This window comes from Lepidochelys kempii, chromosome 1 (assembly GCF_965140285.1).
Source record: "Lepidochelys kempii isolate rLepKem1 chromosome 1, rLepKem1.hap1, whole genome shotgun sequence".
Taxonomy (NCBI): domain Eukaryota; kingdom Metazoa; phylum Chordata; order Testudines; family Cheloniidae; genus Lepidochelys; species Lepidochelys kempii.
In genome coordinates this window covers 331,223,501-331,238,670 of record NC_136380.1, presented here as the reverse complement: position 1 = coordinate 331,238,670, position 15,170 = coordinate 331,223,501, and the positions used below count along the sequence as shown (strand labels likewise).

At 41.9% G+C, this 15,170-nt stretch overlaps 1 pseudogene; it reads left to right on the top strand.

Annotated features, from left to right (window-relative positions):
* Positions 1-6,714: 6,714 nt before the first annotated feature.
* LOC140910831 (F-box/LRR-repeat protein 21 pseudogene) lies at positions 6,715-7,957 on the top strand (annotated as a pseudogene).
* Positions 7,958-15,170: the final 7,213 nt, after the last annotated feature.

Below are 15,170 nucleotides of genomic sequence, written 5' to 3'. Positions count from 1 at the left end.
TTTGGTCCACAGATTCCAGTTTTAAAAAGAGACCAAATTGTGCTTGGCAATGGATTCATCATGTAGGTGCACAACCATGTGTCTTGTATGTCTCATTGCCCATCTTTGTATGCAAATGTGGAATTTGAACTTAGAGTTTATGTGACTACTTTGATCATGGGGCCCAGAATAGTTTTTGTGGACCTATCATGTTTTTTTGCCCTTAAAGACACTAGTGCAACTTTAGAATTAAACAGCTTGTGTTAAGTATAGCTCATTATGAATTTTTGGTTGGTTGATTTTGTAAATTAGACATCAAAAAAATTAAGCAACTGATGTTAATAAATGCATTTATGGTTACTAAGAGACAGTTAAGACAGGCTTTCTCTGGGTGTCTTGTACCGTGAGTCATCTGCACAACAAATCTAAAGCCTCTGCAGGCCATATTCAGTGAAATCCACTTGAGTTCACTGAAGCTTTTTGTTTCAGACAGTTTGGGGTTTCAACAGAGGCACATGGTCCTATTAGTCATAGACTGACCAGAAACAATCTTATCTGATAAGAAGATAGAGGATGGACACATACATCAGTGGTTTATATGCTGCTCCTTAACCTTCCTATCACTCTGTATTGAATTAGTAAATTACCAGTGGTAAAATTCATATTTCTAACCACCTTCTCTGCCAGTGTCCTGGGGAAAAAAAATGAAAAAAAAAATTCTTACACATACCCCCTCTCAAAATTTAACAAAACTTTCAAAATGTCAGTAAAAACCACAACATGATACAAAACTTTCTGTGATTCCTTTATTAACTTGCAAAATTAGTGGAATTGACTAACAGGTATTATTTTAATTTATTTTTTTGTGGTGGGTAGATGTAACTGGGCATGATCCCCAGCTCCTGTTTTCTCCTAGAAATTACTCGGACACCTCCAGTTTGTAGGTTTCAGAGTAGCAGCCGTGTTAGTCTGTATCCACAAAAAGAAAAGGAGTACTTGTGACACCTTAGAGACTAACAAATTTATTTGAGCATAAGCTTTCATGAGCTACAGCTCACTTCATCGGATGCATTCAGTGGAAAATACAGTGGGGAGATTTATATACATTGAGAACATGAAACAATGGGTGTTACCATACACACTGTAACAAGAGTGATCAGGTAAGGTGAGCTATTACCAGCAGGAGAGCGGGGGCGGGAAAAAACCTTTTGTAGTGATAATCAAGGTGGGCCATTCAAAAGGTTTTTTTCCCCCGCCCTCCTGCTGGTAATAGCTCACCTTACCTGATCACTCTCATTACAGTTTTCAGAGTAACAGCCGTGTTAGTCTGTATTCGCAAAAAGAAAAGGAGGACTTGTGGCACCTTAGAGACTAACCAATTTATTAGAGCATAAGCTTTCGTGAGCTACAGCTCACTAACTCACGAAAGCTTATGCTCTAATAAATTGGTTAGTCTCTAAGGTGCCACAAGTCCTCCTTTTCTCTCATTACAGTGTGTCTGGTAACACCCACTGTTTCATGTTCTCCATGTATATAAATCTCCCCACTGTATTTTCCACTGAATGCATCCGATGAAATGAGCTGTAGCTCACGAAAGCTTATGCTCAAATAAATTTGTTAGTCTCTAAGGTGCCACAAGTCCTCCTTTTCTTTCTCCAGTTTGTAGGTATCACTATGCAGTCTATTTATAGTGCTGCATTCCACAGTACTAACTTTACATACTAGTGCAACAATGCTATTTACAGTGTTATTCAGCCTCACAACCCCTTCTTCCACAGGAGGGGAGGTGTGGGGAAAAATCTTTCCACCCAGAGATCTTCCTTACTCTTGCACTGCTAACCTTTTTCTCTCTCCTTTTCTTCTGTCCTGTGTTCTTTTCTACTCTCCCAGCCAATGGGCTAATTAGCTCTATAGCCCTCCTCAGCCAGTCTGATCTAGTAATTAGCCACTCCTTTCCTCAATCAGGCTCTCTTCAAGGGAGCTAACGGGAGTTAAAGGGACCAGAGTGCTGGTTCAGCTGCTGGTTCTCCGCACTCTATAACAGTAGAGCCAGACTTCTGTGATCCTAGAACTACATCAGCATCCATTTCTAATTGCACTCATTTGCTATACATTAGCCTTTTGGTTTTCCTGCAATTGGCCTTATTTTATAAAAAGGTGATGCAGCAACTAATAAAAATTTGCACAGTAAGGGTTAATTGGTATTCCAAAAAATTAATGATCTTAGATACAAGGTCTGAGTCCAATCTCACACACAGAATTATCTCCAGTGACTATCCCAGACTGACATCAGAGTTCAAGCGGAATCATGCCCATGAACATATAGATGTACTGTAGAGTATGAATACATGAAAACAGCTACAATATTACAATAATTGAAAAGTCATGAAGTGTTTTTAAAACTACCTGTTTTTGCCACTAGAGAGCAGCATGTCTTCAACATTCAGATTATGTTTGATTCCCAGCTCAACTCAAGATCTCCTATCCTATATATTCTTATTTACTTAGATCTTTCCGAAGGTTGCTGTAAGATCTGTGGAGAAAGCTCTAGTATAGCATATGGTAAATATATAAAGCAGTTACGGGTGCCATTTACTAATTTTTGTTGAACACTGAGCTATTAAAAAACAACAACTGCTCTTACAGAGATGGAGAGCCAGAGCAACACCATTGATTTTAATGGAGTTATTCCGGTTTTACATTGGCATGCTGAGGGCAGATTTTGGCCTTTGGGGATTTTAGAGACTAATTTGCTAAGAAGATGAGCAAAAATGAATGCAAGGAATGCAGTGAACTCATTCAGTACCCCTCACACATTAAAGTGACAGCAAGGGTGCCTGCTCTTGATTATCGGATTTATTACTATAAAAAAAGAACAGCTTTTTGTGGTAAAGAGACTGCTTCCATCAGCAGTATTGTAGTCCGAGGGTGTATGAGCAATGTGCTTTGGGATGATTCACTGTTACTCCAGTAGGAAGTGTTGAATGGCTTGCTTTAATTGACGTATACAGTGCAGCTCACACACTCAGCTCCTGCTAGAAGTATTTTGACGTAAATCTTCCCTTATTTAACAAACTATGAGCTAAAATATATATACTTAGGTAAGAGATGAATGGGGCCTGCTTTTTTTTTTCTTGCTCATAAAATAAATTTGAAATGCTTTTTAATGTAAAAATAAGGAGCTTTGCCTTGCAACGCTATTTAAAAAATCTTCACTGATGTGATGCGGACTGGATTCAAATATTGCACATATATAATGGACAACATTAAAAAAAAACACCTCCAGAATAAAAAAGTGTGCCAGCAACCATTACTGGGGGACATCACGAACAGATGGAGAAACTTCTGGCAAGGGGAGTTTGGAAACTAGTGTTTGTGACCCATGCTACTACCTGTGAGGAAAAAAATAACAGGAAAACAGGCTCCAGCTCTAGCAGAAGCCAAACCAATTCATAGTAGCAGATAAAAATCACACCCTCTGAAAGGCAGAGTTTACTCTGAGGAGCCTCCTTCACTGAGGTGTTCCTGGGTATCAAGAGGACTTGAATAAATTCAAATATCTCAATATTAGGGTAGATTTGAATATCTCAGAGTTGGTTGGTTTGTTGAGAAGTTTGGGAAGGTAAACATTGCCACAAGGAGCTATGAGAATTCTGGCAGTCATGGAAACTGGAAAGTGCATCTGGGATGCCATGGTCATAGCCAAGACATGCTGGGGTCTATTGACCTGAATTTATAGGGCTAGTTTATTATGGCTCGCCAACTATCTGACCAGAAGATAATTAGGTTCTTGTCCCAAATTCAGGCTACAGAATTAGAGTACACAGGCAGTTCAATGTCTTGTGCAGACTCTTGGGATGTGTGGCAAGGACACTCATATTGAGGACAATACCAGAATTTCAAGATCTTTATTAAAATAAATGAAAGAATAATCAAAGCTATAAACCACAGAGTCACAAAGAAGTAGACAGTTCTATGGTCCCAGGTGGTAACATCCCTTTTCTAACAGGCTACTTAAACTAGTATACTAACACCCTTGCTTGGAGACCTGGTAATGGGAGATAGAGGACCAGCCATGTCTTTCGCATGCCCAATGAATTTGATGGTCCAGGCTTCTCAATCCAAGCTGGTAGAGATCAGGTTCGAATTTTGAGTAGCTAAACTATATTGCAGAAGCTGAGCTGATAGCTTAACACAGGGGTTGGCAACCTTAGGCACGCATTCCATCAGGGTAATCCTGGTGGGCCATGAGACATTTTGTTTATGTTGACCAGCTACAGGTTTGGCCCCCGCAGCTCCCAGTGGCCACGGTTTGCCGTTCCCAGCCAATGGGAGCTGTGGGTAGTGGCGGCCAGCACGTCTCCATTGAAGTCAATTAAGCTATGCCCACTCGAGCTGGGCAGGAAATACTTTTTCCCATCCTGTGAATTTTTGAGATTTTGAAAATGTTTCCCCTCCTGAATTGGAATGAAAAATCAAAATCTCAAATTTTGTTGTGAACTGAAAATCCAGATTTTGTAGCGGTTAATCAAAATCTTTGCTTTTATTTCAACCTTTTTAAAAACTATAACTGCCATACATATTTAAGCACAAAGTTATTCCAAACCAGAAAAACAGAATTTTTAATTTCAATATCAAAACTTTGTTTAAAACAATTGAGTAGAGAAATATGTTGAAACTGGCCCTTTCCGACAAAAAGTTTTGTTTTTGAGTAATCAGCATTTTCTAATTTAAAAGCAGTTAATCAAAAAATTCCCAGCTACCTCTGTTGTTTACATCTGCTGTGGATCTGGCCCATAATGGAGCTACGTGGATGTACGTGCAATCAGAATATTAAGAATACGTCTACGTTGCTGATTTTATTAGTTCTCTCCACACAGTAGTTACCTACTCTGTAAGATTTTTTTCTAAATTTCCCTTATGGCCAGCCCTTTTGAAGCTTCAGTGTGTGATGTGTTGTTCACAAGTCTACCATCTCATTGAATAGCTCTGAGGCATTCTCTTTTTATACTCTTTGGAGTTTTATGTTCTTCTTTTATGTTCCCTCTTTATCTCCTATTTTTCGAATGAAAAGAATCCTCATATCCCTGTCCTTTTATCATACCTCCATTATGAAAAAAAGCCTATTTAACCCATCTAGGTCAGATGATCTACTTAACTGGTGTTGAAATAAATGAACAGATAGATATGGGGTTCATTCAGGCCCTTCTTTCATCTGGGAATATTGTTATATACAGTGCATATTTTGACCATTTTGTTACTATAGCTAGTCCAAAGAGGGCAAAAACAATGTAATGAGAAAATTCAAAATTGTTATAATTTTTCAGGGTTTGAGAGTGGCTGATTTTTCATTTTGATTTGTTTTTCTATTTTTAAAAATGTTCAAAAATGATAGGAAAATAATACAGGATTTCAGCCATTTTGAAAAGAAAAAGGAGGGAGGAAAAGGAAAAAATATATAGTAATAAAAAATTAAGCCAATAAATTTAGATAAATCTATTCTTTTTCCCAAGCATTTTTGAGAACTCAGGCCCACCTATAACAGAAAGAACCAGCCTCTCTAGCAAATGGAGAATCTCTATATGTACCTATGACCCACAGATGAGCAGCTCTGATTCTATCCACCTGAAGGTAGTTGCTCACACGTACACACTAAGCGGTTAATTAAAATATGCATGTAATTTAGCCAATCATAAGAAGCACAGTCGTAAATCTCTCCAAAGTATGGAGTCACTCATATATCCCAGACAATCCAGTTTTCATAAAAAAATGAATAGACAAATTATATCTTCGCTGCTTTGAAATTTAGGGACCCCAGACTAGCCTTCCCCTTGTTTGCGGGGAGACTTGTACATAGTGATGGAGGAGGTGACAGCTGACACTGCAGCAGTGGCTGCAGCTCCCTCAAACAGCAGTAGCCCTAACAGACCAGGAGAGAGGAGAATGGCAAACCTAATGCCTTCCTATTCCAACCCAAAAACGTCTGTGGCAGTGTTGCGAGGAACCTGCCTACATACACACCAAAGAGGGGAGACAGCAGGAAGTCAGCAGGCTCCTTTCTCCCACAAAAAAAGGAACCTGAAAGTGTCTGGGGGAGGAGAAACATCCCCCCCTCAGGAATGGCAAGGAGATATGGAAGGACTGGGAAGGAGCACTTGTGACCACCCTCACCCCCACCAGCTGAGGAAAGCAGCCAGGGAAGCAGGGGTGAAACTCATCATCCCTTCCCCTCACAAAAAAAAAAAAAAACAACAAAAAAAACCCAGCAGATCTGAGACAGCACTTCAGGAAGCTCAGCAGACCAGTAACTGGCCCCAGCCTTAAACCCAGAGCTTCCCCTCTCCTTGCAGCTGTAGAGACCAGGCCCCTGAGAAAGAAGTGCAGAGGAGAAATGATTTATGGACACTCCATCAGGGGCCCTTTAGGGTGAGGGGCAGACTAACCAAGTCTCCCAGGATATCAGGGAGTTCTGCAAATGAAAAACTCCCAACTTTTGATTTAATAATGTAACCCATGCATGCTCAGTGATCTACCGTACTTGAAAACATACAGAAAGCTTCGTAGCTTAATTACATCACACCTCTCTAGTACCTGAAATTGTTTGCTCTCAGAACGAAGAGAATTGGGTGGACTGTTAAAGTTGAGATCCCAGTTCTACAAACACCACAAAGAACAAAAAAGCAGAAAATTTGTTTCTACCGATCAACATTTGGCAAGTCTTGCCTGCAAATCTTGATGAACTGGGGAACCCTGCCACACCATCTAGTTTTACATATTTTTCAGTACCTGCTTTAGTAGATCGAGCTTGGGGATCTTCTGTTTGGCAAGGGTGGAATGAAGTTTTTCATATACCTCACTTGTGGAGGAAGTTTGAATTTGAGCTTAACCAACCAGCTACTTCTTATTTAGAGTCCACTCACCCTGATCTCATTCAGCAAATTATCAAGAGACATGCTGATCATCTGCAGTATGTCGGCTTCAAGGTTGATAGTAGAACTGAGTCTGCAGAAGCTGCCTGTGACATCCTTTCTCAATTGGTGAATTGTTCCATCAGGACATTAGGTTTGATTTCAGCAGTGAAGCCAAGTTTTATAAACGTCTCCAAGGCCCATTTTGCATCAGCACTGACAGTAGTTTTTGTAAACTCCAAGGCATTATCATCCATCAAAACTGACACACAGTTGATGATCCATTCTTGTTTCTAATAATAATGATACTCTAAAACTGCTAAAAACGAGCAGCTGTCCTTGTGTGTCACCTGCTGGAATTCTTTGTGCTGATGACCAGTGCCATGGCCTTAGGCAACTGGCTTGGAATTATTACAAAGTAAGTGATGAACTGCTGCTGGACCCCTCATATGAGAAACACGTTAACCTTGAACATCTTTGCATAGATGTTGTGAGTGAAAATCCAGGACAAATTAAATAATTCATACAATTAAAAAGCAAAGTTGGGATGCATTTGTTAAGCACTCCCCTAAAGTCAATATTGTTATCTACTTCTTTTTATACAGAGGAAAAACCTCTGTTATCCTGTTACACACCTTGACTCGGTCATGCAGTAAGCAAAGCCATGCCAGGTCACACTGGAATGGATTGCCCCAGGTTGATCAAATTGGTGGTGTGTGGTATGTGCTAATGGACTTCAGCCACTGAATGATGAACTCATTTGCATTGCTGAATGCTGTAAGAACCTAACAGCCATGGGAGTTGGTGAATGTGAGGTTATCTGCAGAAATTTTATTGAGTTTGTAAAGATGCATGGAGCCAGGCTTACCTTGCTTTCTATTATGGAGGAAGTACTAATTCCAGATAATTATTAAAACCTGGATCAAATTCATTCAGAAATCTCCAAACACTGTGGAAGAATGTGGTTCCCTGAGATGAGGCTACCTGGAAACTATTTACAGAAAATATTAATATGGTCAAAACTGGATCAAGGTGTTGCTTTCTATGCAAATAAGGACTTAGGAAAATGAAGCATCAAAACCGCTTAAAATTTTCAATTTCCTAAGTTTAATGAACTGCAGAGAAACAAAAGCAAAGCGCTCAGGTGTGTCAATGCTAGATTAAATTAGAAAATAGAATATAGGATACTTAACAGTAGACACTTCGAAAGGATGTTTGTGGGTTAGAGGTGTTTCTTCCTCCAATTAAATTAAGCACTTTCATTTGGCTTCTGTTTAATTAAATTGTTACATTAAACACAGTTAGTGCAAGGTTTCTCATGTGTTCTATACTGTTAGTCTCACTGGTGTGGTTAAAGGGACTGTGAAGTTTGCCTGCTTGATGGGGAGTTAAATGACTCCTGGAACGTTCAGGTAAATTGTATTATTTGCAATGTTACCTTCTCCAGTTGTTCACTAATAATATTTTTTGTTGAATATGTAGAACAAATACTTTGTATCATAATAGCAATTTGAAATAGTCATCATCATCATGTTTCCATTACACCTCGCGTTTAGGGCAGCGACAAAGCTCCTCCACTTCTCTCTGTTTCTAGCAAGTCTGTCAATGGTTCCCCAGCTGTGCCCCAGGTTTTTCAGCTCAGCTTCCACAGCTCTTCGCTATGTTGTTTTTGGGTGGCCTTGTTTTCGCTTGCCTTCAGGTGTCCATCTTAATGCTATTCTGATGATGGAACCAATTTCCATCTGAAGCACACGGCCAATCCATCTCCAGCGCCTCCTGGCAATGATGGTGCTCAGATCCTCTTGGCTGCACTGTATCAATAGATCTTGGTTTGAGATTGTTCTGGCCAAAAGATACGGAGGCAGGTTGTATGGAATGAGGACAGTTTGGCCATGTCAAACTTTCTCATTCTCCAGCATTCTGTACTATAAAGTAGTGTTGAAAGTCAGGGCCACCCCTAACTATTCTATCCGTGGGGGGCTGCGTGGGGACCCAGGCCTCCGGGGGTGGGGACTGGCTTGGGAGGCAGGGGGGAACCGCCCTCCAGCACTCAATGGTGGCGTGGCTGGGGCCAAATCACTGCACTTCCCGCCACCAGTGAGTACAGGCCCAGCCCTGTTGCAGTCCTCAGGGGAGTGGCGGTGGGACTGGGATGGAACAGGGGTGGGAAGAGGTGGGCTGGGGAGGGGGCGGAGCAGGGCGGGGGCTTTGGAGAAGGGGTGGAGTGGGGGTGGGGTGGGAAGAGGCGGGGCTGGGGCAGAGCAGGGGAAGAGGTGGAGTGGGGGCAGGGTAGAGCAGGGGTGGGAAGAGGTGGGGCTGGGGTAGACCAGGGGTGGGGGCCATGGGGAAGAGGCAGGGCAGGGGATGGAGCAGCACGCAGCTGCGCAGGACACCAGGAAATTTGGTGCCCCAAATTTGGTGCCCCAAATTTCCTGGTGCCCTATGCAGCTGCAGGTACTTTGTGTATGGGTAGGGACGGCTCTGTTGAAAGTACACCGCTCTGATAAATCTTGAGTTTTGGTTTTTGGTGTTGTATTTTGATGATTTCCAGCAATCTGAAATCAGGGTAGCTAATGAAATCTATTTTCATGTGCTTGTACACGTTTGAATATTGTGGCAAATTAAGGGTTTATGCTGCAATAAAGAAAAAACTTTTGATTTCACTTGCACTCAGTACTCCATTTTTACTCTATCAGTAAGTTATACCATAAAGGCAGTGTTGTACAGTTCATTGTTTTCTCTTTCTGTGTACTGATAGAAGTATACAGTTAGGGGGAAGGATGTGATTGGAGTGTACCACTTGACTCGAATTATTTCCCTTCCTGGCATAAAATTAAAAGCTTAGAGAAACCCAAGGCTTTTCCCATGGTAGGGGCCAAACTGGCCCCAGTCTTCCCTAGGAATTGTGGGAGCCTCAGCTATGTCTTGCAGAACTCTTCCCTAACCACTAAATCCTGCTATAGTGAGTGTTGAATATAGTGAGCTGTTTTTGTTAAGTTAGCAAGACTTGCAATCTAAATGGGAGTGCTGCCTGAATAAGGACTGCAGGATTGACTTCTTGTTGCACATCAGCACTAAGGAATTCCTGGGGAGAAGGCAATCTTACTTTTAATTGGAATGGGGTAAAGGTTGTTAGTACAAAGTAGTACATGTATTTTTTTTTTTGTGATCCACTTTGTACACTAATGACAGGTTTCAGAGGAACAGCCGTGTTAGTCTGTATTCGCAAAAAGAAAAGGAGTACTTGTGGCACCTTAGAGACTAACCAATTTATTTGAGCATGAGCTTTCGTGAGCTACAGCTCACTTCATCAGATGTTTACCGTGGAAACTGCAGCAGACTTTATATACACACAGAAATCATGAAACAATACCTCCTCCCACCCCACTGTCCTGCTGGTAATAGCTTATCTAAAGTGATCAACAGGTGGGCCATTTCCAGCACAAATCCAGGTTTTCTCACCCTCCACCCCCCCACACAAATTCACTCTCCTGCTGGTGCTAGCCCATCCAAAGTGACAACTCTTTACATAATCAAGTCGGGCTATTTCCTGCATAGATCAAGGTTTTCTCACATCCCCCCCACCCCCATACACACACAAACTCACTCTCCTGCTGGTAATAGCTCATCTAAACTGACCATTCTCCAGGTTTAAATCCAAGTTAAACCAGAACATCTGGGGGGGGGGGTAGGAAAAAACAAGAGGAAACAGGCTACCTTGCATAATGACTTAGCCACTCCCAGTCTCTATTTAAGCCTAAATTAATAGTATCCAATTTGCAAATGAATTCCAATTCAGCAGTTTCTCGCTGGAGTCTGGATTTGAAGTTTTTTTGTTTTAAGATAGCGACCTTCATGTCTGTGATTGCGTGACCAGAGAGATTGAAGTGTTCTCCGACTGGTTTATGAATGTTATAATTCTTGACATCTGATTTGTGTCCATTTATTCTTTTACGTAGAGACTGTCCAGTTTGACCAATGTACATGGCAGAGGGGCATTGCTGGCACATGATGGCATAGATCACATTGGTGGATGTGCAGGTGAACGAGCCTCTGATAGTGTGGCTGATGTTATTAGGCCACATAAACACCACCCTATACCGTAAACCTACTGACCGCTATTCCTACCTGCATGCCTCCAGCTTTCACCCTGACCACACCACACGATCCATCGTCTACAGCCAAGCTCTGCGATACAACCGCATTTGCTCCAACCCCTCAGACAGAGACAAACACCTACAAGATCTCTGTCAAGCTTTCTTACAATTACAATACCCACCTGCAGAAGTAAAGAAACAGATTGATAGAGCCAGAAGAGTTCCCAGAAGTTACCTACTACAGGACAGGCCTAACAAAGAAAATAACAGAACGCCACTAGCCGTCACCTTCAGCCCCCAACTAAAACCCCTCCAACGCATTATTAAGGATCTACAACCTATCCTAAAGGATGACCCAACACTCTCACAAGTCTTGGGAGACAGGCCAGTCCTTGCCTACAGACAGCCCCGCAACCTGAAGCAAATACTCACCAACAACCACATACCACACAACAGAACCACTAACCCAGGAACTTATCCTTGCAACAAAGCCCGTTGCCAATTGTGCCCACATATCTATTCAGGGGACACCATCACAGGGCCTAATAACATCAGCCACACTATCAGAGGCTCGTTCACCTGCACATCCACCAATGTGATCTATGCCATCATGTGCCAGCAATGCCCCTCTGCCATGTACATTGGTCAAACTGGACAGTCTCTACGTAAAAGAATAAATGGACACAAATCAGATGTCAAGAATTATAACATTCATAAACCAGTCGGAGAACACTTCAATCTCTCTGGTCACGCAATCACAGACATGAAGGTCGCTATCTTAAAACAAAAAAACTTCAAATCCAGACTCCAGCGAGAAACTGCTGAATTGGAATTCATTTGCAAATTGGATACTATTAATTTAGGCTTAAATAGAGACTGGGAGTGGCTAAGTCATTATGCAAGGTAGCCTGTTTCCTCTTGTTTTTTCCTACCCCCCCCCCCCAGATGTTCTGGTTTAACTTGGATTTAAACCTGGAGAATGGTCAGTTTAGATGAGCTATTACCAGCAGGAGAGTGAGTTTGTGTGTGTATGGGGGTGGGGGGGATGTGAGAAAACCTTGATCTATGCAGGAAATAGCCCGACTTGATTATGTAAAGAGTTGTCACTTTGGATGGGCTAGCACCAGCAGGAGAGTGAATTTGTGTGGGGGGGTGGAGGGTGAGAAAACCTGGATTTGTGCTGGAAATGGCCCACCTGTTGATCACTTTAGATAAGCTATTACCAGCAGGACAGTGGGGTGGGAGGAGGTATTGTTTCATGATTTCTGTGTGTATATAAAGTCTGCTGCAGTTTCCACGGTAAACATCTGATGAAGTGAGCTGTAGCTCACGAAAGCTCATGCTCAAATAAATTGGTTAGTCTCTAAGGTGCCACAAGTACTCCTTTTCTTTTTGTACACTAATGTAAATTGTGGTACATTCATACAAAATGCATTTGCAATGCCTTTCATACCATAGTTGGTCTATCTACCTGCTGGTAGCAACAAATTACAAATTTTGTTATCAACATTTTTAGGGTTAGAAAATTTGCTTTTTTGAAATGTTTTAGGTTTTTTTGCTTTCCCTTTTTCTCAATCTTTCCCTTTTTTTCCATAATCATCCTTTTTTTACCCCTTTCCATTTTGCACCCATAAAGGGTGGGGGAGAAATGAAAGGCAGAAATAAGGGGCAGAAAGGGGTAAAAAAAACAATTCCATCAAAAAAGCAGGTTCAAGAGGGAAAACAAAAAACCTTTTTCCCCATGAAAATCCCAATTTAGGAAAAAAAGCCATTTTTCAACAGCAAAAATAATTTCAGTTGAAAAATTACAATCCGCTCTAATGGAAATGATACTTGGCTCTGCCCTAGGATATGGTATCTGAGAAGCCTCTCTTTGTTCCTTTTCTTGCAGGGCTTTGCTACCCCAGCCTGACGGTATCTGAACCTGAAGCCCTTAGTTTCCTATGGTGAAATTCCTCCTTGCTCAGACAGCGGGCACAAAGCCTATGCATCACTTAAGCTCCACCACCTGGGGCAGTGAACACTAATTTTTTTAGTGGCTGGCCTTTGGACATATAACTGCACTAGCTGCTTAAAAGCTCTGGGCTTTCTTGCTAATCCTGATCCGCCCAGAGTCTTTTCTCATGCCCCTCCTCCACAATGCAGTGATTTTTCTTCTTCTACGATGAAGAGACTGAACCACATATTTACTGAATGTGGCTTGGGCTTTATTTTGCTGTAAGATTTTTTTAAAATGTCAGCTTTATAAATAGTGTTTATACCTGTTAGCACAATGTTATTAAATAACCATGGCTCTTGTGAATTTATGTGTGAAAAGCAAATGAGGCTGGGACATTAGGTTTAATAATCTTATTTATCACTGATCTTGATAAACTGTTCTGATCAAATTTTAGTCATTTTAATTCATTGAGAATTAAGATAACCAGTTCATTATATTGAACACCAAAATAAATCAAATGGGAGCTCCGTCAAAAAATATTTTTTCTTTCACCATTTTATTGACAGTTTTAGCTTATATGCTTAAGAAGCAAGTTAGCATTGATTGGCCTACAAGGCTTGAGACCATAACAATACTTTGTGCTTTATTACTGTACCGTGTATCTCTTCATCCAGGGATTTCAAACATGTTACCAATATTCATTAATATTACCAATCACTCCCATGAAAATGGTAGATATTCCACCAGTTTTACAGCTAAGTACACTGAGGGCATGTCTATACTACAAAATTAAGTTGACCTAACTTACATTGGCATATAGTCACTGTAGTAATTATATTACTTGTGGGCGTCTACACTTTGCTTGTGGTGTTGGCGGTATGCGTCCTCTCTAGGAGCGCTTGTATAGATTGTACTGTCAGTGTGGGGCATTGTGGGACAGCTCCTTAAAGCCAGTAACAGTCAACGTAAGTAAGGCAGTGTCTACATTGACACTGCATCAACCTAACTACGTCGACCTTGCCGCTACTCATGGAGATGGAGTTATTAAGTTGGCGTAGCTGGGTAGTTATGTTGGTGGGAGCAAAATTTAAGCATAGACACTTCCATAGTTAGGTTGATGTAAGATGCCTGGCATAGACCGAACTCTGTAGTGTAGACCAGACCTTAGGCACAGAAAAGTGAAATGACCCAGGGTCATAGAGTAAGTCAGTGGCAAAACTGGGAATAGAACTCAAGGGACTTGTTCTCCCACTACCAGAATACTCTGCAGAGATATCAGCCTGAGCTGATTTTAGCCTCATCAATGTAAAAAGAGCTTGGGGTCCTGACTCAAGTTGTTGGCGGCGGGGGGCGGGGGGGGGGAATCTTTAAATTGTGTCCCCGCCCTCAGCAGGCACCAGTCATCTCTGGCAGAATCTCCTAGCCCCACCACCCTGCCACAGGGCAGAAGCCCTAAGTCCTCGCCTCCCCCCCCCAGTCTGCTAGGCAGAGAATGGGTGAGGATGGGGGGCTCTGAGAGCCTAAAAGAGCCACATGTGGCTCATGTGCCACAGTTTGGCCACCCCTGGACCAATATAAAAGATCATATTATGTCATATTATGGGGGGGGGATTTTTGTTTCATGGAACATTTTGACTTTTTGTTCTTTTTTTTCTCTAATGGCCATTGTTGCAAACTCACCCAGCTTTGGATCCACTGCTCTGCACCCTGTGTAGTCATTTATACCGTGGCAAAATCAGTGCAAAGTGTACTGTTACCTCAGTTTCCCTAAAAACCAACCCAGGGTCATGCTTGTATGAATTTTATTACGATGCCGCTGAACAGGCAGAAAAGAGATGGAGCTTATTCATACACACACACATTCACCGCATTCATACCCTCATGCACCCACACACTTCCACAGATGGAGAGTTATCGGAGACAGCATGGAGGCCGAGAAGTCAAAGCATAGTAGATCTGGTGTGTCCACCTGCGGTCATGAATCCAGGCTGGTGAGCAGGTCAAGAAGCAGGAGGCTTGAATGCATGCCTATCACCATGCTGGAACTGAGTGGCTCCTGTTACGTACACTGAGTTTTCCTTCTGTGTCCATCACTGAGAAGCATTCCCAGACGCTCCTGGCTCTTTTCTCCTTGCAGTTCCTCACCGTCCAGTCCCACATTCACTCCCTTGTTCACACTTCCTTATCTCCCACATACACTCCCTTGTTCACACTCTGAATATTGCAAAGCTTGGAGGTTCATACAAG